The sequence below is a fragment of the Microcaecilia unicolor genome, chromosome 10 (genome assembly GCF_901765095.1).
Source record: "Microcaecilia unicolor chromosome 10, aMicUni1.1, whole genome shotgun sequence".
Lineage (NCBI taxonomy): Eukaryota > Metazoa > Chordata > Amphibia > Gymnophiona > Siphonopidae > Microcaecilia > Microcaecilia unicolor.
In genome coordinates this window covers 111,322,754-111,346,430 of record NC_044040.1, presented here as the reverse complement: position 1 = coordinate 111,346,430, position 23,677 = coordinate 111,322,754, and the positions used below count along the sequence as shown (strand labels likewise).

The 23,677-nt window shown below is 50.3% G+C and overlaps 1 long non-coding RNA gene across 2 annotated transcripts in view; it reads right to left on the bottom strand.

Moving 5' to 3' along the window:
- The window catches only part of LOC115478827, a 114,655-nt gene that overhangs the window by 24,284 nt on the left and 66,694 nt on the right, over window positions 1-23,677 (bottom strand). For both annotated transcript variants that reach the window (XR_003943579.1, XR_003943580.1), the window contains exon 2: window positions 15,594-15,664. This is a non-coding gene — a long non-coding RNA (uncharacterized LOC115478827). The remainder of the gene's footprint in view (window positions 1-15,593; window positions 15,665-23,677) is intronic.

Genomic DNA, 23,677 nt, shown 5'->3' with positions numbered 1-23,677 from the left:
AGATACTGCGAACCGCTATGTGGATAATGATGAAGAAAAAGCAAATTTGCTAAATAGATACTTTTGTTCTGTTTTCACAGAAGAAAATCCTGGAGAAGGACCGCAATGGACTGGAAAAAGTACAAATGAGAATGAAGTGGATAGAGCACCGTTCACGGAAGAGAGTATGTATGAACTACTTGAAAAGCTAAAGGTGGACAAAGCCATGGGACCGGACGGGATCCACCCCAGGATATTGAGGGAGCTCAGAGAGGTTCTGGCGGGTCCTCTTAAAGATTTGTTTAATATATCCTTGCAGACGGGAGAGGTTCCGAGGTTTTGGAGAACGGCGGATGTGGTCCCTCTTCACAAAAGTGGTGATAGGGAAGAAGCTGGAAACTACTGTCTTATGTGCGACGGTGAGCCCTTAGGTCCCTTAAGGCCCCGAGGGACCTTAAAGATCAGCCGTGCAACCCCAAGTCTTCACCCGCGGCGACCGCCGTTCACCAAGGGTTGAGCCCCCAGCTGCAGGCGGTCAACAGGACTTCAGGAACCGCGGGGTGCCGAGCTGACCCGGACAGGGACCAGGAGAGCAGAGGGCAGATGGAGAATGAGAACATCCAACAACAGTCAAAGTTCAGGGCAGGCAGCAGACAACGAAGTCAAGATCCGGCAAGAGGTCGAGGCCGGCAGCGAGGCAGGGAAAAACCAGGAACAGTCCAGTCAAAACCAGAAGAACACGGAACACAGAGGAACACAGGAACAAACTGGAAACAGGCCTCGGGAACAGAACCTGAAGCAAAGTTCTAACTCAGTTCTCTTCCTTAAGTACTGTTCAGCATCAGCCGCCCCGCCCCCGCAGGTATAGCCGACCAACCCGAACCTGGCTATTGACAGAGCCCTTCTGATTGGCTCTGTCTGCCCAATCCAGCACCTCAGAGGCGGAGCTCCGGACTCCCGCACCCAGGAGAGACGAGGACGCCGGCCATCGCGCCTCGGCACTGTCTCCTCTTGCCGCGCAAACACCGCCCCCATAGCCAGCGACCGCGAGACCGGCGGCCGCAATCGCCGGCCTCCAGCCTCGGATTGGGCCCCGGCTCCCCGCTGCGGCTTCCGGATCGTCGACCCTCGCTGAGGAGGACGCCGGCTCCCGCCCCCCGTGGCGGAGGAGCCGGAGGGAGTTGCGGACGCGACAGTATCCCCCCCGGATGCCCCCCTCCTCCTGGGGCCAGGTTTATGAGGATATCGCTCATGGAAGGTCCTTACCAACTCCGGGGCATGTACATTGGTAGCCGGTTCCCAGGAATTGTCTTTGGGACCGAAATGCTTCCATGATAACAGGTAGAGCAGCTTTCCCCCACGCCTCTTGGAGTCAATGATTTCTTCCACCTCGTATTTGGGATCGGGGTCAGCCTCCGGAACAACTGACTCTCTATTCTGTGGATGCCATCTGGACCCCCGGAAACTCTTCAGCAGAGAAATATGGAAGGCATTATGGATCCGTAGAGTACTAGGTAGCCGCAGGCGGTATGTCACAGCTCCGATCCGAGACTGGATAGCAAACGGCCTGATGTACCGTGACCCCAACCTCCGAGAGGGTACCCGGAGCCTTAGGTATTTCGTGCTTAACCATACCTTTTGCCCCGGTTGCAATACCGGGGCGGGACGCCGGTGTCGGTCAGCAAACGACTTGTACTTGGCGGCCACTCTCTGTAGTTGTTCTCGGGCCATATTCCAGACTTCCTGCAGGTCCGCCAGGGTTCGGGTAACCATGGGCGTAGAGGAATCAGAGGGAATGGGTGATGGAAGCTGCGGGTGTTGTCCATATACCAAGAACGGAGCTTGCCCAGAGGCCGAATGTTCACTGTGGTTATAGGCGAACTCGGCCCACGGAAGAAGGGATGCCCAGTTGTCTTGCCGCTTGTTGACAAAGGCCCGCAAGAACCCCTTCAACGTTTGGTTAATCCGTTCAACCATTCCATTGGTCTGTGGATGGTTGGCAGAGGAGAAATGAGTAACAACCCCCAGAGCAGAACACAGGGCTCTCCAGAATCGTGAAGTGAACTGGGCTCCATGGTCACTGATGATCTTGGCTGGTAGCCCATGGAGCCGGAAAATATGTTGGATGAACTGTTGGGCTAACAGTGCTGCCGACGGAAGCCCTGGCAGGGGAACGAAATGTGCCATACGGGAGAACCAGTCTACCACAACCCAGATCACGGTGTGCCCCTGGGAGCGAGGAAGGTCCGTTATGAAATCCATAGACAATTCCTCCCAGGGGGCTGCAGGGACGGGCAAAGGCTGCAGCTCTCCCCAGGGGCGCCCCACCACAGACTTGGTCCGGGCACAGGTAGGGCAGGTCGTGACAAACTGAAGGATATCTTGCCTCATATGAGGCCACTGGTACTGTCGAGAAATCAGACGGAGGGTCTTTTGGAACCCAAAGTGTCCGGCCCATACAGAAGAATGACCCCAACGCATTACTTTACCTCGGTCCTGAGGAGGCACAAGCTTCCGCAACGGAGTGACCCCTCCCGGGGCTGCACTGAGACAGACTGGGTCCAACATAGGATGAGGCTCTTCAATGTCCTCTGAAGCTTCAAAAGCTCGAGAGAGGGAGTCCACAGGGGTATTCTGAGCAGCGGACCAGAAGACAAGTTGAAACCGGAATCTGGCGAACAACAGCGACCAGCGGGCTTGCCACGGATTCAGCCTTTGGGCCTCCTGCAGATACAAAAGATTCTTATGGTCAGTAATTACCGTAAACCGGTGCTCCGCCCCCTCCAGCAAATGTCTCCACTCTTGCAGAGCTAACTTCAAGGCTAGCAGTTCTCTGACTCTCACAGTGTAATTGCGTTCCGCTGGGGAGAACTTTCGGGAGAAGAAGAAGCAAGGTTGACGCCGGCCCTTGGCGTTAACTTGAGAGAGGACTGCCCCGGCACCCAGAGCAGAAGCGTCCACCTCTACCACAAAGGGCTTGTCAGGATCCGGAGCCTGAAGAATGGGAGCAGATGCAAAGGCTTTCTTCAATAGGTCAAATGCTGCTTGCGCCTCGGCTGGCCAGTTCCGGACATCCGCATGCTTCTTAGTGAGCGCTGTTAGTGGAGCTGTCAATTGCGAATAGTGCGGAATAAATTGACGGTAGTAATTCGCAAACCCCAGGAACCGTTGCAGCGCCTTCAGGCCCTGGGGTTGAGGCCACTCCCAGATAGCGCAGAGCTTATCTGGATCCATTTGCAAACCTCCCGGTAACAGAATATGTCCCAGAAAGGGCAGAGACTGCTGATGAAAGGAGCATTTGCTGAGCTTGGCAAACAGGCGAAATTGTCTTAGGCGCTGAAGCACAGTTCGAACGTGGGTCACGTGCTCCAGGGGATCTTTGGAAAATATCAGGATGTCATCCAGGTAAACAATTACCGTGGCGTAAAGCAGGTCCTATAGAGCGAAGTTTATGAACCTCTGGAACACCGCGGGAGCATTGCACAGGCCGAAGGGCATCACCCGGTACTCGAAGTGTCCTTCATGCGTATTAAATGCAGTCTTCCATTCGTCCCCCTGCCGGATACGGACCAAGTTGTAGGCCCCACGGAGATCCAACTTGGTGAAGATCTGGGCCCCCTGCAGCTGATCAAACAACTCTGGAATAAGGGGCAGAGGGTATCGGTCTTTCACGGTGATGGCATTCAGGCCCCGGTAGTCAATACAGGGCCTCAAAGAGCCATCTTTCTTGGTCACGAAAAAAAATCCTGCCCCGGCAGGGAACGTGGAGGGACGGATGAACCCTTTCTGGAGATTCTCCCGGATATAAGCTTGCATGACCTTCGATTCCTCCCGGGACAGTGTATAGAGACGGCCCCGTGGTGGCATTTTGTCAGCCATCAAATTAATAGCACAATCAAAAGACCGATGAGGCGGTAGAACATCCACTTCCACGGGACTAAACACATCAGCGAACTCCCAGTACTCCTCTGGCAGGGCAGCTTGACAGGCTGACACAGCTCTAGGGGTGGCTATTACCGTGGGACAGCTGGATTCCCGGCCCTTCAAACAGGCCTCAGTGCAGGCACTACCCCAGGCCTGTAGTTTCCCTAAAGTCCAGTCTATTACAGGAGTGTGGCGCCGTAACCAGGGCAGGCCCAATACCACAGGATGAATGGTGCGGGGTAAGATCAGAAATTGAGCCTCCTCACGGTGATCCTCCCCCACCTGAAGCCCCAAAAATGGAGTCACCTCCGTGATAGGCTGGGGTAACGCTGTACCCTGGATGGATGTCACTTGCAGGGCAGGTCGGTAGGGCAGCGTGGGCCATCTCATCTGCCGCAAGAGTTCCTGACAAATGAAGTTCCCCCCGGCCCCGGAATCCAAGAGGGCACGGGTGTGAACCATCGTCTCCTGCCACCGCAGAGTCACCGGAAGAGTTATCAGATGGTCGGGTAGGGGAGTAGAGTGCCCCAAGACCCCTCCCCTCAGGGCGCCTTGGGAGTGGCGTTTCCCAGCCGTGCGGGGCAAGTGCGAATGAAATGACCAGCCTCGCCACAATACAGGCAAAGACCGCCCCGAAGACGTTGAGTCCTTTCAGACGGAGTCAGTCGTTGGCGGCCGATAACCATTGGTTCTTCAGAGGTCTCCCTGGGTTCTCTGGAGCCACGGCAGGGGGACGGTCCCCGACTAGACCGAGACCCACCCCCGGGTCCCTTCCGCCGGTCCGCTCGGGCTCTAGCCCTTTCCTGAAAATGGGAATCTACCCGGACACAGAGCGAGATCAAGGCATCCAATTGCCCCGGGACCTCCCGGCCAGCCAGCTCGTCCTTGATTCGATCCTGAAGTCCCTCCAGGAAGATTGCAGATAGGGACTCCTGATTCCAGCGCAACTCAGTTGCCAAAGTCCGAAACCGAATAGCATAGTCTGCCACGGTCCCTTCACCCTGTTGAATCCGCAGCAGCTCGGACGCGGCGGAAGATGGCCTTCCTGGAAGATCAAACACCATGCGGAAGCGGCGTTGGAACTCTGCATAGTTGTCCAAGAGCGGATCCTGCTGTTCACATAACGGGGACGCCCAGGCTAGGGCCCGTCCCATAAGCAAGGAAATAACATAGGCCACTTTTATCTGGTCTGATGCAAAAGCCTCTGGTTGCATCTTGAAGTATAAGTTGCACTGGTTGAGGAAACCCCGGCAGCTTCCGGGAACACCATCAAACCGTGCAGGCTCAGGGAACCGAGGTCCCGGGAAGGACCCTCCTGGACGGGGAACCGCTGCAGCGACCTGGTGGACCGCAGCGGCCTGGTTCTGTACCTGGACCGAGGATAACTAAGAGCATACGTTCTGTAGGGCCCCCGACAGGGCGTTCAACTGCTCCTGCTGCTGCTGGAGAACTTTAGCCAGGTCCCGTAGATCGGGTTGCATAGGCGAGCTCATGGCTTCAGGTTCCTGTCTTATGTGCAAGGACGGTGAGCCCTTAGGTCCCGTAAGGCCCCGAGGGACCTTAAAGAACAGCCGTGCAACCCCAAGTCTTCACCCGCGGCGACCGCCGTTCACCAAGGGTTGAGCCCCCAGCTGCAGGCGGTCAACAGGACTTCAGGAACCGCAGGGTGCCGAGCTGACCCGGACAGGGACCAGTAGATGGAGAACGAGAACATCCAACAACAGTCAAAGTTCAGGGCAGGCAGCAGACAACGAAGTCAAGATCCGGCAAGAGGTCGAGGCCGGCAGCGAGGCAGGGAAAAACCAGGAACAGTCCAGAGGTCAAAACCAGAAGAACACAGATGAACACAGGAACAAACTGGAAACGGGCCTCGGGAACAGAACCTGAAACAAAGTTCTAACTCAGTTCTCTTCCTTAAGTACTGTTCAGCATCAGCTGCCCCGCCCCCGCAGGTATAGCCGACCAACCCGAACCTGGCTATTGACAGAGCCCTTCTGATTGGCTCTGTCTGCCCAATCCAGCACCTCAGAGGCGGAGCTCCGGACTTCCGCGCCCAGGAGAGATGAGGACGCCGGCCATCACGCCTCGGCACCGCCTCCTCCCGCCGCACAAACACCGCCCCCACAGCCGGCGACCGCGAGACCGGCGGCTGCACTCGCCGGCCTCGGCCCCGGATTCGGCGGCCCTCACCGCGGCGGGCCCCGGCTCCCAGCTGCGGCTTCCGGATCATCGACCCTCGCCGAGGAGGACGCCGGCTCCCGCCCCCCGCGGCGGAGAAGCAGGAGGGAGCTGCGGACGCGACAACTACAGGCCGGTAAGCCTCACTTCGGTTATTGGAAAAGTAATGGAAGCGATGCTGAAGGAAAGGATAGTGAATTTCCTGGAAGACAATAAGTTGCAAGATCCCAGACAACATGGTTTTACCAAAGGGAAATCGTGCCAAATGAATCTCATTGAATTCTTTGGGTGACAGGAGAATTGAATCAGGGACGAGCTATAGACGTAATCTACTTAGATTTCAGCAAAGCTTTTGACATGGTTCCCCACAGGAGGCTCTTAAATAAACTGGATGGGCTGAAGATAGGACCCAAAGTGGTGAACTGGATTAGGAACTGGTTGACGGACAGACGCCAGAGGGTGGTGGTTAATGGAATTCGCTTGGAGGAGAGAAAGGTGAGTAGTGGAGTGCCTCAAGGATCGGTGCTGGGGCCGATTCTGTTCAATATATTTGTGAGTGACATTGCCGAAGGGTTAGAAGGTAAAGTTTGCCTATTTGCGGATGATATTAAGATCTGTAACAGAGTGGACACCCGGGAGGGAGTGGAAAACATGGAAAAGGATCTGAGGAAGCTAGAAGAATGGTCTAAGGTTTGGCAATTAAAATTCAATGCGAAGAAATGCAAAGTGATGCACTTAGGGAATAGAAATCCATGGGAGACGTATGTGTTAGGCGGTGAGAGTCTGATAGCTACAGACGGGGAGAGGGATCTTGGGGTGATAGTATCTGAGGATTTGAAGGCGACGAAACAGTGTGACAAGGCACATCCGGTTCCCCCACAACAGTTGAAAAAAAACACTGTATAACCTCGTATACCTGCCTTCAGGCAATAAACAAATATACCTGACAAACAAAAAGAGGGGAACCAGATGAACCTTAATCAGCCGAACTCGTTCCCCCATGGACATTCTCCACCCCTTCTACCGATTTACCCGGGTCTCGGCCTTCTCCAGACACCTGTCCCAGTTGTACAGGCCATAATCCCCCAAGTCAAAATATATCCCTAGCACCCTAAGGCGCTCTCCCGGGGCAGGGAACCCCCCCCCCCCCGCAACTCAAAAATCCTCCCACGCTCCCCCACCCACAAACTCTGTGATTTCTCCCGGTTCACCCTCGACCCCGTTGCTCTTGCATATTCCCTAATCAAGCCCAACAACTGTACCCCCTCCTGCTGATCTGCCACCCATACTGTGACATCATCGGCATACACTACCACACTTAACCGACTATCCCCCCCACCTCTACCCCCTGCAGACCCTGCCCCCCCCGCTCCACCCGTCTCACAAAGGGGTCAATAGCATAGGCATAGAGCAGCGGACTAAGTGGACACCCCTGCCGCACCCCCGCCCCTACTCCGAACCCCCTCCCCTGCCAGCCATTAACCAAAGGAAAACACCGTGCCTGATGGTACAAAAGCTGTAGCTGCCCTACCCACTCCTTCGGGAATCCGTAATGCCCCAACACTCTCCATTAAAAACACCATTGCACCCGATCAAACGCCTTCTCCTGGTCCAGGGCTACTAACAGTCTCCCTCCTCCCCCCTCCCTGCTACGCTCGAACCCCTCCCGCACCCAGGCCGCTGCCTCTAGAACCCCCCCCCCCCGTCCCTGTACCCCACACGCCTGCGAGGTCCCCAACAGAGGCCCGGACACCTGTCTCATCCTCTGGAATAGCATACGTGCAAAAATCTTACGATCTGTATTAAGTAACGCGATGGGCCGCCAATTGGCCAATTCCGTAGGGTCCTTCCCCTTGCTGAGCAGGACCAGGGCCGACTCCGTCAAAGACTTCAGAAGGGACCCCTCCACGCGGGCCGCCTCCCATACCTGCAACAAAATCGGCCCCAACCAGGCCCGGAAAGCCTGGTAAAACTCAGCCGGCAGGCCATCCGGCCCCGGCGATGACTGCTTGTGAAGTGCCCCAATGGCCTCCTCCACTTCCCCCAATGTCCAAGGCCGTAATAAGACCTGAAGCTGAGGACCCCAGTTCCCTATCCCCGGGGTACCTGTCACGTAATGTTCCATCAGTTCCTCATCTAGCCCCTGGGCAGCAAAACATCCCGAAAAATGAGCCCCCACTGCCCCAAGGATCCCTTCCTTAGATTCCTGCAAAATCCCTCTAGCATCCCTCACCCTTTCCACCACCCTGTGCTCCCATCGTTCCCTACAACAGGCAAAGGGATCCGGGCTAACTAGCTTCCCGAAGTCCCGTTCGTATACCAAGAAGGCATACCGGTTGTATTGCACTTGCTCCAAGAGGTCCTGCAATTCCCTGATCTCCTCCTCCCGTCCCCCCTGGGAAATCAGCTTATCCCTCCTCTGTTTAACTGCTAGTCCCAACCTCGTCCGCTCCTTACCATCCTTCCTGGCCTGCCGTAAGAAAACCCCCTGTGCCCGTCGTTTCACCTCATCCCACCATCCCCCAAGCGACCGAAAGGCTCCCTGCACCGTAACTTGGTCTTCCAAAAACCCAAAAAAATCCTCCCGTATCCTCTCATCTTGCAACCACTTCAGATTCAACCGCTATAACCCCCTTCCCGGCCTATTGGCTGCCCCCCCCCAACCCGGAGGAGGACCATACGATGATCTGAGAAGTCCACATTCACTACCCACGGCCCCCAGCACACACCCCCCGCCGCACTAAAAACCAATGTATTCTGCTCCTACACTGCCCTCGAAAGAACGTGAACCCCTCCGCCTCCCCACAAAACTCCATATGTGCATCGATCAACCCTGCTTCCCTCATAATCCCCGCCAATCGTACTCCGTCATACCGTACCTGCGCCGATCTACCTCGCTATCCTGTTTCTGAAGAATGGTATTGAAATCCCCCCCCCCCCAAAGAATCTGGCGGGATGTGCAGAGATAGGGCCTGATTTTCCCAAACAAACCCACCCTCTCCTTCTTGCTGTGGGGCCCAAATATATTCACCACTCTCAAAGCTCTTCCCCCCCCAAATCACATCTACTACCAGACATCTTCCCACCCCCAATTCCACCACTCTTTGGATGTTAACCTCCTGGGATTTAAACAGAATCCCGACCCCCCCATACCTTTCCCCCGCTATCCCCCATACCGAGGGTCCCCACCTCCAGGCCCGTTTTGCTCGCCGAATCTCTTCCAGCAACCTCAGCCGCGTCTCCTGCAGCAGAAAACAATCAGCCCGCACCCGAGCAAACGTATCATACGCCAGACACTGTGCCTTAGGCGAGGCGATACTCGCTACATTAAGCAAGGCAAACGTCAGAAGAAGCCCTGCCATTGTCAGCCGTAGAAGCCGTCAGCCCCCCGAACCCTCCTTCCTCCTCTGTACCACCACCTCCAGACCGCCCCCGTTCCCCCCCCGGATCCAGGGCCACTTGCGCACCACCCCCTTCATCCTCAATCCCCCCCCCACCCCCATCCCCCCCTTCAAGCTCGCCCCCTCCCCCCTTCCATCCTCCTGTTCATCCTCCTCATCACCCCCAACCCCTCACCTCTCCTCCCCACCCCCTCTCCACAACCTCTCCCAAACCCTCCTTCACTTCCACTCGCTCCCACAAACTCCTCGGAGGGTCCAGAACCCTACTTTCCGCTCCCTCCGCCTTCCTCTTACTCCCCTTCCTCCCATCCTGCCCTCCATCCCCTTCCTTCCCCCCTTCCTCCTCCTCCTCCCTCCTGAACCCCCTTCTTCCTACCCCCCACCCGTCCCTCCCCAACTTCCGTTTCCATTCCACCCTCCCCCCATCTGCTCCCCTTCCTCCCTCTGCATCTCTTCTGCCTCCTCCCCCAGCACTTGATACCTATTCCCCCCCTGACCCCTTCTGCCCCTTCAGTTCCCGACCCCCCACCTTCCCTACCTTCCTCTTCTTCCGTACAACTTGCACCCAATCCCCCTCCCCCACCTTCCAGTGCCCCCCTTGCCTCCGGCCCCTGCCAAACCCCCACCCCTTCCCCATCCACCCCCCCATCGCTCTCCTCACTCCCTACCTCCCCCTCCCCATTATGAGATGCCTGTGGACAAAATGCAATCCTCTGTGGCATGTCGAGTATCCCCACACCTCCCACACTTTAACACAGGACACGACATACTAAAATGTCTGAACGAACCACATTTAAAACATTGTCGTGGCTGTCCTTTATAGAAGCATAGTATTCTATCACGGCCGAGGAAAGCCGCCGAGGGGAGGTGCTGCACTACGTGCCCTACCTGCCGCAACCTGACCAGCGCTCCCCATCCCCCTGCCCAAACCTGGCTAGGATCCGGCAACTTGGATAATGGGGATCGCAGCTCTGCATACCGTTGCAGCCAATACTCCAAGTCAGCCCTGGACAGGGATTCAGTTTGTACCAGCAGGGTCACCTGCACCAGGTCCGGCTGACTAATCGGGATAGCTTTAAAACCCCTCCATTCCCCCACCCCCTAACTCCCTCATACCTTTCCCAAAACTCCTCCAAGCTCCTTTGGGTCAGGAAACTTATCATATTCTGAGACATTGACGGGGTGGATGCAGGCATAGAAATCCTCCGGGATAAATCCCAGCCCCATCACCTGCCGCAGAACCAACTCCCGGGATGACATAGCCCCCTCCCCTACCCACTTCAACTGCACCACATTACGCCTTTTTGGCAGCTGACCAGACCCCCTCCCTGACCCCTCAAAACCCCTGCCCATATTCCCAATTCCACTCTGTCCTCCCCCCCTTCCCCTGAACCACTGCTGCAAAAGACCGAGACCCCTGCCCCCAACGCCCCCTCCCCCTCCACTACTTCCCACCCTACCCCTGCCTCCCCCTTTCTCTCCCCCTTTCTCTCCCAACCCGACCACATCCCCCCTCCCCTGCCCCCTTCCATTCCCCCCTCGCCCCTTATTACAGCCCCTTCCCGTGTCTCTACTACTCGAACATCGTCCCCCACAGCATCCATACTTGCCCCTGCGATAACCAGGGTCCACTCTGGGGCCGAACTGTCCCTCGTCAGCTGTGCAATGCCGTCCAGTACCGGAGCTTCCAGGCACCCTGCCCCCGAACTCCTTCTGACGTCCAATCCTCGGGGCGGGGCCTCAGACACTCCACTGTTCCCATAGGCCAGCTCCTCCTGTTCCTTCCTCGGGCTCTCCTGCTCCCTCCTCGGGTTCTCCACCGCCAAGCTCTCCTGGCCTGCTACCTCCGTCTCCATGCCTGGGGATGCGTCGCCGGGGTGTTGCCTCTCTTCTCCCGGGTCCTCTGCATGCACCCCCGTCAATGCTGAAGAACTCCCAGCCTGCTCTTCACCCGGCGAGGAATCATCCCTCGCCGACTGGTGACCAGTCCGCTCTCCGTGTCCACTGCCCTGAAGGCCTCCATCCTCTGCCTTCCCGGCATCAACCGCTCTCTCCTCCGAGTGTAGTGGGCGAGGATTCTGGTGCCCAGTCAACTCCAGCTGCTCAGCAATCTGTCCGGACTCCTCCACCAACAGCAACAACGGCTTCTGCCTTCTGTGGCTCACCTGCACCGTCCCCTCAAGTGGTGCCTCTTCATCCGCCTGGTCCCCCACGCCATCATCATCTCCAGGTACCTCCACCTCCGCTGTGTAAAGGGCACACTCCATGTTCCCATCTGCTACTTCCAGTATCTGGACTTGCTGTTTTTCCTTCTTACTTGTTCCTTGCTCCCCCACACCGGACTGAGTGGCCAGCTGCCTCATGAAGTATAACAGGGAGGGACTGTGAACCCCTGCCTGCGCCTGCCGGGATCCCAGCCCCCCTGGTGTTAGCATAGAGGACATCCGATCCCGGTTACAATAAAGTTCCTGCAGCGGGTTTCCTGAGCCCCTTTTCAACTTTCTCACTAACCGTTCCTTTCTGGCCAGCATTTTCACTAGCCGCGCTTCTTCTTTCTCATACGTCCGCTTATGTTCCTCGGGGGCTAACCTGCACATCGTGTGCGCCATCTTAACTCTTTTCCCCAGCTCGACCACCTCTTTTTCCACCTTCTTAATGCACCTCACAATAGCAATTATCCTGCTTGCTGGGTCGTCCGGATCATACCAGCCTTCCACCAAGTCCACCTCATCGTCATCTGAGGATTCGCTCTCCTCACTCTCCCCAGCCTCTGGCCTCCATGCATCCACTACCCGTTCCGGGTCTTCCAAACTCTCCTTCTGAGCCGGCTCCAGCATTCTTCCCCCCTCACCTTCCAGATATTGCGAGGCAGTGGGGGGGGGGGGGCGCCCTGGGTTGCAGTGCCCTTCGATCTACCGGGCTCCTCTCCCTCCTTTCCGGGGGTTTCCCAGCGAGGGAACCACTCCTCCCGGCCCTCAGGTCCCAGGCCCCCGAAGGCCCCAGAGCCTGGGCCTTTCCTAAGGCATGCTCCCCCCCGGGCCTGCCGCATGGTGGGGCAAGGAGCCGGCCTCGCTCCCTTCCTCTCTGGAAACTAGCAGAGCTTCCAATCGCACCTCCTCCTCCTTCCAACAACTGCCTTGGAATGCCCTCCCGCGGGAGGTGGTGGAGATGAAAACGGTAACGGAATTCAAACATGCGTGGGATAAACATAAAGGAATCCTGTTCAGAAGGAATGGATCCTCAGGAGCTTAGCCGAGATTGGGTGGCAGAGGCGGGGCTGGTGGTTGGGAGGCGGGGATAGTGCTGGGCAGACTTATACGGTCTGTGCCCTGAAGAGGACAGGTACAAATCAAGGTATACACAAAAAGCAGCACATATGAGTTTATCTTGTTGGGCAGACTGGATGGACTGTGCAGGTCTTTTTCTGCTGTCATCTACTATGTTACTATGTTTTGCCTCCTGCTTTAGTGTGTGTGTCTGTGGGCTTCTGCCTCCTGCTTTAGTGTGTCGGTCTGTGGGCTTTTGCCTCCTGCTTTAGTGTGTCGGTTTGTGGGCTTCTGCCGTGTTGGTGTGTTGCCCAGTACTGGTTGGGGGTTTTGCCTGCTACTGACGCTCTACGGCTCACAAATCCTGTTTCCCCTTGAGAGGCCTGACACCTCCTTTCCTATCCATGTCCACTGATTCTCCTTTACCCCCATCCTCCCCTCCCATCCATGTCCAGTGACTCGCCCCAGCTCCCGAGTTCCAATTCAAACTCAAGCTCCACCTGCCCGCCTTCTTCTCCCACAACATCCCCCTTTTATTCCTGCTGCCCTGCGTTTTTAAAATCTTTTATTTTACCTCAAAATCAAAGCGGCGGCGGAGGCAGCAGCTAAAGAAACAGGCTCGCCTTGAGCCTTCCCACCCTCGAAGAAACAGGAAAGTACAACAGAGGAAGGCGGGACCCTGAGAGGGAAGGGAAGGCTTGAGGCGAGCCTGTTTCTTTCATTGCTGCCGCCGCCGCTTTGATTTTGAGGTAAAATAAAAGATTTCAAAAATGCAGGGCGGAAGGAATGAAAAGAGAGCTGTGGGGGAGCTGACGGCAGGCAGCTGGGGCTAGAACTGTGACAGAAGTAAGCATGGCTTGTGGCACCCCCCTGCCATGCTTACCGTGTTGCGCCGGCCCCGATTTGCCGTGGCACCCCAGAGAAGTCACTGCAGCACACCAGGGTGCCATGGTGCACAGTTTGGGAAATGCTGCCCTAGAGTAACTTTGCAGCCTGCAGTACAAAGTCATCTGTAGCTATGTCTTAAGGACATATTACATTTTATGGTCAAATATTGGTAGCTGATGCATATTCGGAGAGACTGTTTGCATCACATACCCATCCATATCACATAGTAGAAGGAGCTGAATACCTTTCCACCCCTACCTTGGAAAAGGCCTTCCTGACTCCCACACGAGGCCCAGAATATGAATAACCTGTGCCCACACCCTTCCCCCAGATGGTCAGATGTCACGCATGAAATACCATTTCACAAGGTAGATAGGAGATCTGTTAATGCTTGCCATTCTGATGAATGAACCCAGCCTTCAGGGTCTTCCCTGCTTGTAACATATTGAATATATGTTCTAGTTAAGCACTTGGAGAACAAACAATAAGGGACTGCAGGCATAGAACAGTGACCAGCACAACACTCTCTGCCTTTGGCAACCTGAGTTCAATTCCCCCATCTGCTCTTTGTGTGTAATGGCAACTCAGGTAACCTTGCTCTTGCTCAGTTTCCAATCATCAATGATTTATTTATTAATTACATTTATACCCCACATTAGCCCAAATTAGACTCAAGTTCAATGTGTCTTACAAACTACTACTACTACTATTTAGCATTTCTATAGCGCTACAAGGTGTACGCAGCGCTGCACAAACATAGAAGAAAGACAGTCCCTGCTCAAAGAGCTTACAATCGAACAAACAAATAATAAAGTGAATAAAACGTAAAAATGTACAGAATATAACACAAATTACAATAACTTCAAGAAGCAAATTAATACATGTGCAGTAAGTAACCAGGGATTTAGACTATCTCAAGGACAAACAAATAATTAAGGGTGGATAGGTGAGAGCATAATTAGGCAGGACTAGAGGAGAAATGAGTTTAAGAAAGGGTGTGGGTAAAATTCAAATAGTTATTTGTATTCAGAAAGGCCAGACTGAAGAAATGTGTTTTTAGAAGACTTCTAAAACTAAGGTAATCATCTGTAAACTTGATTCATTTAGGAAGAGAATTCCAAATTTTGGTGCCTTGATAGGAGAAATTAGCAGAGTGAATTGTTTTATATATCACATTCTTACAGATAGGGAAATGTAAGGCAAGATATTCTCTAGATGATGAAACAGCATTACGAGGGGGTAATTCAATAAGATTATTCATATATGATGGGACTTGACCAAACAGGAGTTTGTGAATGAAAACATACAATGTGAAAGATATTCTCTCCCTTATTGGTAACCAATGTGGCTTATATAAAAGAGGAGTGGCTTTGGCGAAGCGAGATCTATTTTGAGTGCTTGTAATTTTTTGAGAAGACCACCTTTAAGTCCAGCATAGATGGAATTGCAGTAGTCAAATTTGGTGAGGACAAGGGATTGAACCAAAGTACAAAAGACAGATTTAGAGAAAAATGGCCTCAATCTATTTAGCTTCCAAAGTGAGTATAAGACACTGGAGATCAACTTAGAGACTTGGTTTTCAAGGGTGAGGAAACAGTCTATTGTGACTCCCAAGATTTTCATTGATGACTCAAGGGAATATGTTTTGTTCTTAATAGTAAAGTTACTAAGATTTATAATTAGAAATTTAGTTTTATCCATGTTAATTTTTTCTTTGAAATTAGAAGTCCATGATTCCATAAGTTTTATCTCTAGGCTAATCATGCGAATTACGTCAAGTAATTCCTTACAGAGTGGGATATAAATGTTGAGATCATCAGCATATATGTATGTCAAAAGACCATGTTTTTCTAAAAGATGACAAAAAAGGTATCATTATAATGTTAAACAAGATGGGGGAAAGAGGGGAACCCTGAGGGACTCCCACAGCTAGGAGACAAAGTGGAAGAAAGCACACCTGATTGTTTGACTTGATACGACCTAGATCTTAAGAAGCCAGAAAACCATTTCATGACAACTCCACAGATTCTGTAATAGACAAAAATATTTAAAAGATTATTATGAACAACAGTATCAAAGGCACTGGATAGATCAAATTGAAGTATCAATATTTTGTTGCCAAAACTTAATTCTCTCCTAAACTTAGCTAAGAGAGTGGTAAGCACAGTTTCTGTACTGTAAAAGGGCCTAAAACCAGATTGTGAACTATGCAAAATAGCATGAAGCTGGAGATACTCCATAAGTTGGTGCATGACAAGTCCTTCCATTACTTTAACAAGAAAAGGAATTGAGGCTATTGATCAATAGTTGGAAACTAAACTTAAGCTAGTTTGGGTATTTTTAGGTATAGGAGTAAAAATAATATAGCCATTGTCAGAGGGAAAGAAACCTTGAGACAACATCAAAATAAGATTTGAGTGCAAATGATATAAGAATAAATCAGCAGCTGACTTGGGAGATAAGTAGGGCAAGTATCAAGCAGACAGTAAGGATTTGCATAATGCGTGATTGACCTGATCAATAGTGACTGGATGAAAAACAGACCAGATTCTATCGGCTTGAGAATGAGGCAGTAAAGGATCATGTAAATAGAGGAAATAGTCTATAGATGAAGGGATATTGTTAAGTTCTAGTCTGATTTTAGCTATTTTCTGTTTAAAATAAGTATCTAAGTGGTCGGCAGTAGGTGTGGGATCGGTTAAATTGGTTATTAGACATTGTCAGTTACTCCCAAAAACAGTCAGTCCTTACCTACCTGCTAATCCAGTGAAGACAGACCATATCATGTTACCTTAATTATATAAGAGAAGTACCCAGAAATATGTTATGCAAGTAATTTCCCAAAGCAGTTGATGATTTCAGTCCTGAGAGTTGTGTTTTACATTCTCCTCTACAGGACCCAGTGGTGCGACATCTAGTGTAGCAAGGCCCAGGATACCTGCAGGCCCACTCACACTGGGCTTGGCACAGCCTGAACAGGCACAGCAGCAGGAGGAGGAGCATGAGGAGACAGAGGAAGGCGAAGAAGAGCAGGAGGAGGGTGAGCCTGTAATTACCTACCTCTCTACAGACAGCAGCTCTGAAAGGAGTACTCTTCTAGACTCTGTGCTCCTATGTTCCCTGTGGGCCGAGGGGAAGGAGTCAGAGGCACTATTATGTGGGAGGTCAGAGGCTCCAGAGTCCCAGGTACTGGTGGATGGGAGATAGGGACCCCAGCCACCTGTGTTAGCCCCACCTGCAGCTGTGATATCCTTCAGGCTATGCAGGCAAGGCAGGAAACACACCAGGAGGGTTTGGAGGGCCACCTTCTTGCCATCCAAAACTAGGTACAGTAGAACCAGGAGGCCAGTTCTACTGGTTTGGGAGCTCTCAATGAAACTCTGCAGCAAGGAATTGAGGCCAAGTTGGCAAGGGGAGAGAGGTCTGCAGCAGCAGCGAAACCACCCCCACCCCCGCACCTCCAGCACCACCACAGCGCCGATCCCATGGATGCCCCCGAAAGATCCCAAAATTGGATCCCAAAGGGGTCTGAAGGCACTATTTTTACTTATGTTTCCTTCTGTTGTGTTGAAGTCTTTTTTTTTTATGGTGAGGATAACCTTTTTTTTTGTGACTCAACATGGCTGTGTTTCGGCCCAATCGCCTGCCTCAGGAGTCTATATATAAGAACATTAAAATTATATCAATGAGTGAAAAATAAATAAAAATAATAAATATAGAGAAAAAATTTGTACAAATAAATGTTGTAAAAGCTTAAAAGTAAATTGACACAGAAAAGTCTAAATGATAAAGTTTCAAACAAAATTACCATCAGGATCCCAATACCATCAAATTAGGTCAACTGACATTATTATTATTATTATTATTAGCATTTGTATAGCGCTACCAGACGCACGCAGTGCTGAACACCTGACACAGAGAGACAATCCCTGCTCAATAGAGCTTACAATCTAAAAAATACAGACAGACAAGACAATTAAGGGTGAGGGAAGTACTGGGTGAGAAGGAACAAGGGGAGGGCAACTGAGTAGAGGCTAGGAGCCAAAAGCAGTGGTGAAAAGGTGGGTTTTCAGCATAGATTTGAAAACAGGTAGAGATGGAGCTAGACATACAGGCGCAGGAAGTCTATTCCAGGCATAAGGTGCCGCGAGGGAAAAGGAACGTATAAAGTCATAAATAGTTATAAACAGAATTATAAACAGAGTGCATCCAACAAATAAACATACAAGATATACCTTCCTAAGTTGTGTAGATAGGTTTGCCAGTATCACTTGCAGTAATAAAGTATTTCAAGTGCTATCAAAAAATTAAAATTAAGAATTAAAAATTACACTGAGTGTAATCACCACCTTAAAACAAAATATTCTTGTAAAGAAACTTGAATCTACTGTATATCGCCATGAGAGGAGAGAGCCGAAAGTGCTATACACGGCAAGCATTATAGATGTACAACACGCCTAATTGTCTGTAAGCCAATGTTTCTATTGGACATTCAACTAAAGAAATACGTAAATGATGTGCAGTATAGCTATTATTTTCTGTGAATTCATAAGACCTAATCTGCACAATGAGAAAATTATCTTAATACAATTGTGCCCACCAAACATAAGAGCTAATGCGGAGCGAAAACATTAACAAAGCAATCTACAAGACCTATAACAAAGGTCTAATCAGGTGATAGTCTATTTAAAATAAACAATGCATATGGTGACGTCGCTTGCCTTACTTTTTTACAAATGAATCCAAAGTGTGTGTTAATTGTACAAATCTCTCGAACAATGATGAAAATTATAGTATAGGTAACTATGAATAATAAAAGCTGTAAGGTGTAAAATATAAAAGCTTGCTAGCTATTATAGTATGAAAAAGGTGGGAAACACTGCTGGTAGCACCACATGCTTTCAACAATTGCTATACAGAAAACCAGTAATATACTGGTGTCTAATCGTGAACAGCCATGGTGCTCATAGGAAACAAGATGTGTCGGATCAATGGGAGCCGTGGTACTCATGGGCATGATGAGGCTACACAATATGCTGAAACAACAGTCTTGGTACACACTTTAAAAAGCACAACAACAAAACGAATTCATCTTTGAAGCAAAACGCATAATCCCACATTCATTGCATTTGAGCGATAAATATCAGTGCTTACTCACCACTTAAAATCTTCTCTCGACTTGTGACAATTAGTCTGCAGTCCAAAGACAAACAAACTGGTTTAGATACTGCTACGTAGTATTTAAATCTCTGATGTAATATGTGAGGTGACATCATTCTTTATGTTACTACAGTGATCGATAAAGTTGTTGAAACTGCACGATTTGAGGAAACAGTGTAACTATGTGCAGTTGAAAACTGTTCTTAACTGTAAACTATGTGGCTAGTATTTCACTACACACACACTAAAATGAGAATTATAAAAACCTGACTTTCTATAGCTTGGTGTGGTGGTTAATGTATAGAATCATTATTTTCTAATGTGGTGTATAATGTTGCACATACGAGTGATCTAGAGAAACAACGTATGAGATCGATACAGCGTTTATATGTGTCATGAAGAATATGTATTCTGTTACTAAAATCTATTGAACCGAAAGGAAAAGCAAAATCTCCTCTGATAAATGTAAAAATGGTATTACATTATACATATCAAATATTGTCAAACTCCCGTCCACATTAATTGATTTGATTTGCTTACTTTATTTATTTTTTGTCTATTAGATTGTAAGCTCTTTGAGCAGGGACTGTCTTTCTTCTATGTTTGTGCAGCGCTGCGTATGCCTTGTAGCGCTATAGAAATGCTAAATAGTAGTAGTAGTAGTAGTTTGAAGGACATTTGACATGTATTAAAATATACAGCCATCATTCTTTCTTTATTGTGAAATTTGTCTTACTATAGAACAGACTCTATGAAGGCAGCATAAGTTGTGCTAGTATATATCAATAAGGTACACTAGTAGCTACATAGATCAGAATGTTATCACTGTATAATACAAAATCCGTCATTAAAGCAAATAGAGAATGGTTGCTATTTTGAGATGGTTTTTTTGCGTATGTCTATGGTCTCTGGTTTAATTCAAGATAAACATAATGTGAGGTGCATAAGAAATTGATATCCTAACCACACATATAAATGACATTTATAACACTCTATGGATAGAAAAATTGAAAGATTTAAAAATTAAAAATTAGGGTCACGTGACGCTATGCTGGTGAACGGTCGCAAGTAAGACGCTCTCCAGCCCCAATTCTTCTTCCCTCGAGATTCAACCCATTAGACCCTCAAAATCGCAACTTTGCACAGTATCGGAAGCTCAGCTGCAGCATTGTCAGTTGACTGCGGGAACAGCGGGCGGCTATGGCAATGAAATCGGCCGCAAAAGAACGCTTAAGACAAAAGCTGGCGGACTACAAAATGGCGGCTTCACCTGGAACCGCAGGCACTACGGTCTCCTCCACGTGGGTAAGCGAAATCACGGCAGAAATGACCACGGTCCTGGAGGACTTGTTAGAAAGAAGGCTCACCCCGATCGACACCAAACTAGAAAAACTACATGCTCGAATGGAAGATCTGGCTCACGAATGCATGGCCTTTCAGACACGCACGAGCGAGGTGGAAAGCCGAATGCTGGAGGTGGAGGAGGGACAAAAACAGCACTCTAAACGTCTGGCAGCACTGGAGCAGAAGATAGAGGATCTTGAAAATCGATCCAGACGGAATAACCTCAGGCTAGTCGGTTTCCCTGAAGCTCTGGGAGGCAGAGACCTGGTCACCATCCTAGAACGCTGGCTTACAGCGAGAGTGAACTTTCCGGCTGAGATGGGGCCGCTACGGATCGAAAGAGCCCACCGCCTTGGCACCCGCCCAGATACAGATACCAAACCATGAGTGATAATTATGCGGATACTGAACTTTGCTCACAAACAGAAGATCCTGCAGGCATCCAGGAAAGAGAATACCTTGTTATATGAGCAGAAGAGGATTCTCTGCTTCCAAGATTACTCCGCAGGGGTCGCGGAGAAGAGACGGACTTTTACTCCGATATGCTCACAACTATACAACATGAAAGTATGCTTTGCGTTAATCTATCCGGCTGTACTGAAAATCACACATGATGGAACAACACAAGTGTTTGAATCGGTCGAGGAGGCGAAAGGATTCCTGCGGCAACTGGAGAGAGAAGGCGCGGCGGGACCAAGCAATGCAACCCAGACCTGAGCAGGCAGAGAGAACCATATCCAACAACCACTAACTCGAGTAGCAGACAGGGATACCAGGATCCCAGCAGGAGGAAAGACTGAATCACGTTACTATATTGCAGGACCAGAAGAGGTCTAGGAGGCACGGGACTGACACTGCTTCAAGTTATGAGAGTTAAGTTAATAAATATGTTGTTTTACAGTTAAATAATGACACATGTAGATTCATAGCTGTTAAGGTGTCTGAGGGGCCAGGCAGATGGGAACTCCGCGTAACAATGGACTACATAGGGATGTATAAGCACAGCAGACTATCAAGAGATGTTGTTTTATGTAAGTCCCAGATATTGAGACATATTCAGGCAACGGTCTGCCAGACTGAGTGGAAGGGGAGACTGAACGCAGGTGTTCCTGGCTCGCGCTGCAGATGGATGCTTGGAGAGCCCTGAGATGCATGGCCCAGACAAATTCCACAGTTACTGGGCGCAATGGGACTCAATGGACAGACAATAATATTAATGTATAAAAGATTAGATTAACTACTTGTGGCAAAGTAGAAGGGGTGTTATGTTAATGCAATGTTGTTTTGTATGAGGGGATGTGTACATACAAGATGAAAGTGTGACTGGATATGCAAAGGAACACTATGCACCATAGAACATCAAGGGGGAGGGGGTTTTGGATTTTGCTTTGGTATAATTAAAAGGGGAGGAGAGATCAGGAGGTGTTAAACGTGGCTGGTTCCCATTTTGGGAGCGCTGGAACGGGGTTACTGGGAAGGGGGGATAGACGGGAGTGGGGGAGGGAGGGGAGTCAACCAATCTGCCGAGGGGAGATGAGGTTCATAGGAAGAGGTCCAGATGGAAGACGTGGGAGAACCTGGGAGGGCATAGGCTGGGGTGCCTTCTTGGGGGGAAGAACTAATCTTGTAGAGTTGCAATTGTGTACTAGATTACCTAGAGACTATGGTTAGGTTGGTCACGTGGAATCAATTCGCCAATAAAACGAACAAAAATTTTACAACAACTACTACGGCACAAAGTCTATATTGCCTTACTACAAGAAACGCACTTAACGCCAGAGGAACATGCTAAATTGAACAAATGGTGGGTGGAGGAGTGTATTTCCCCTGGGCTCCTGCTGAAATACACTCCTCCACCCACCATTTATAATATGCAATGTATATGCCCCCAACCACTATGATAAACAGTTTTACAACCAGATCATTGGTCATCTGCTTAGTTACACAGGGACCCATATAATAATGGGAGGAGATTTTAACACAGTTTGGGACCCCTCACTAGACAGTTCCCAAGGGAAGAGGAGTGACACTGCAGCATCAAATTAAGGTTTGAAACGGATAGGACGGATATTAGATTTAATGGACACATGGAGAGTATTACATCTAGGAGAACGAGACTATACTCACCATGCGCGGGCACATGCATCACAAGCCCGAATTGATTATATACTTACCTCAGAAGCTTTATTTGGGATGGTGCAGGCAGTGAGTATCGGCCCATATACGATTTCAGACCATGCATGGGTACTAATGGGCTGGGACATAGACCCTGGAAAACCCAAGGGTAATTCATGGCAGTTCCCATTGGAATTGTCGGGAGATGGGATCTTTAAGGAGAACCTTAAAAAAGTTGGGAAGATTACGCGACCTTAAACAAACAACATGAAGGCGACTCTCTTTTATTCTGGGAGGCAGCAAAGGCTGTACTTAGGGGAGAGATCATTTGCTACTATCACCACGTACGGAAGGCTAGAAACCGAGAGATCCTCAGGCTGAGTGCACTGGTGTGCAAAGCCCGAAGGGCATATGGCCAGACACATGCAGAAATCCACCGCAGTAGATTATTGGAGATGCAAGCTGCCTTAAATATGTTACTACACCAAAGAGCATCAAAATCCCAATTGTATTATAAATACCAGCTCCATAGGTTTGGCAATAAAGCTGGCCGCCTTTTGGCTAGATTGGCTAATCTGCGGGGTAATAAAAAGCCAGTATTACAAATTTGGGGGGCCCGGGGGGTGGTAGAACGACAAGAAGGGAATATCTGCGAGGCCTTTGCTCAATTTTACCGTACCTTGTATGCGAAGGAAGGGGACGAGGGATTATCAGAGTCCCTTTACTTAGATAATATAGACCTTCCATCTCTTAGTTCCCGGGACAAAGATATGATGAATCAGCCAATCCAGATTGATGAAGTACAATTAGCTACAGCACAGGGGAACGCACTCAAAGCACCAGGCCCCGATGGCCTACGCATAGAATTTTACAAAATTTTGGGTGATAATATAGCACCAACATTAACTACATATTTCAGACTTCCGGTTATGCAGTGAGCGAAGCGGCAGCAGCTGTCAGAAGCTCCGGAAACCCCCGCTCCAAATCGGGCAATTAAAAGTCACATCGCGCGCAACGTGCCGTCCATCGGACAAATCTAAGCGACCGGCTGTATGGACAAGTTCATCCATAAATCCCCCACTGAAATGGCACAGAAAACCGGCACAAAACCGAGGGGGAAAGTTGGAGGCGGAGAAAACAAAATGGCGGACGGCTCCACGCTAGCGCCGCCGGCATTCACGGAGATACAGCTGGAACAGCTAACAGCTGCAGTAGTTTGCGCCTTGGATCCACGCTGGGATGTGCTGTCAAAGCATCTGGAGGCTATCCAGGCTGGGGGCTCAATGGCTTGGAAACCAGAACGGGAGATCTTGAGGTGAGTGGCAGCGCTCGAAGATGACACCCTTGCACAAGGCCCTGATATCGCCCAATTACAGCAACAACTAGCAGACCAAACCGCTAAGCTGGAGGACCTAGAAAACA